The sequence below is a fragment of the Chrysochloris asiatica genome, unplaced genomic scaffold (genome assembly GCF_000296735.1).
Source record: "Chrysochloris asiatica unplaced genomic scaffold, ChrAsi1.0 scaffold00192, whole genome shotgun sequence".
Lineage (NCBI taxonomy): Eukaryota > Metazoa > Chordata > Mammalia > Afrosoricida > Chrysochloridae > Chrysochloris > Chrysochloris asiatica.
Window position 1 is genome coordinate 5,595,502 of NW_006408710.1, and position 1,891 is coordinate 5,597,392.

Genomic DNA, 1,891 nt, shown 5'->3' on the forward strand with positions numbered 1-1,891 from the left:
GACAAACTCTAATTCTACTTCCAATGTTCCCTTTCTGCATCCTCAATCCGGGGCCCCAGGTTCCAGGTTAAACTGTAGATAGGGGCATGCTCTTTAAAGGTGTGGCTCTGGCCAAATCTCCCAGAAGCCCCAGGGCTCTTAATGATTGGCATATCTCCATCAATGGTCAAACACAGATTCTCCAGGCCCTTCCAGTATCTGCAGTTGCTGGCGATGGTGGAGGGGTTTGTCCTCTGGTGGCCCCCCATTTAGATCTATCTGGTCCACATCTACTTGACCTTGCTGGAACAGTGCCTCTCTCTCTCTGGTGGTACCCTCAGCTAGACTCCCAGGATGCCTTCAACCCTACTGGACAGCCACTGTGTGTCCAAACGTCTCCCTCTCTCCCTTGGGGTCACTGTCTGGCTCCGAACAACTCCCAGTACTATCTCCCTCTTGAGCTCTAATGAGCGAACAGGGGGATACTTCATTATATTTTAATTATACCTCTAATTGCTTCCTGGGTGAGAGGCTGAGCCATGCACAGTAACCCAGATCTCTTGGTCCTAGGGCCGAGTGTTCCCATGGGAAAGGCAGCCACACTGGGACCCCCAGCTGCAGAGTGTCTGTACTGTCCAGGCCCCCAGATGTGAATGTGGGAGTCGGTGGTGGGTGGGGAAGGTGATGAAACTGGAGTTGGGCCAGTGAGGTAGATGGCCCCTGGGTCCCCACCCAGGAAAGATGCACCCCAACCTCGTGTCAGCAGCTTTCATGCGCTGTGTGCGGCAGACTGGAGTTTAAAATGTTCTCTCATAATGGCTAATACTTCAGAGAAAGTGGGCATGTGGCCTCCCCAAGCACATTTCTCCATCTTTAAAATGGGGATGCTGAGTGTCCCTCCAAGGGCTCAATCTCCAGGGTCCCAGGACACCAGGGGAGGGAAGAGAGGGAGTTGAGGGCAGAGGCTGTGCCAGGTGGGCCTGAGATAACACCCCCCCCCACATTTGCTTCAATACCACAGTACACATACAACCTTGCTGTATCTAAATGCCAGCCCTGACAGTGGGCAGGATTCCCATTTCACAGATGAGAAGAATGAGGCACCAAGCAGTTAAGTGACTTGCCGAAGGGCACCCAACTGGTAAGTGGCAAAGCAACATTGAGTGCCAGGACAGATGGGCACAGGAGACCCACTCAGTGAACTCCTCCCAGTCCTAGCCCCCCCCTCATTAGCTCTAACGTGCCTTCCTTAAGTTCAAGGGTAGTGGATGGGAGGGGACGGACCAAGAGAGAAGCCATGGGGGCACAGGTACCCCCAGAACTCCCAGAACCCACCCTCCCAAGAAACAGAGACACACACCAGAGGTGCTATAGGGATTTTTTTTTTTTCAAAAACTGTCCCCACAACATTAAAACAATAGTGGGGGTGGGTGGGTGGATGGGAATAGAGTTTAGAATCTGGAACTGACCATTATTGGGATGGGTTTCAAGGGCAGCTGATGGGGGTTGTAAAACCTGCCTTGATTCCTCCCCCACCTGGGGCAGGGCTAAGTTACTAGAAACCTGCAGCAAGAGGGTATGTGAGTCAGGAACTAAGGTAGTGTCTCCTAGAGTCAGGATCTATCTGGCCAAAAGAGAGAGGCTAGAGCAATCCCACCCCACCCCCCAGCCTTGTCCGGAACCCTTGTTTTAATTAGTTCATTTGTCCCACCCCATCCCCAGCCAGCTACACATGACAAGAGGTGGGCCAGCTTGTTCCCAGGTCACAAAGCTGGTCCTCTCATATTCACCCTCTACTTAACCCCCTCAGGTTAGGGTAGCCAGATAAAAGAGCACTTCAGTAAAACTTGAATTTCAGAGAAAATGCATCATTTTTCACCATGTTCCATGTATCATTTGGAACATCCTTAGT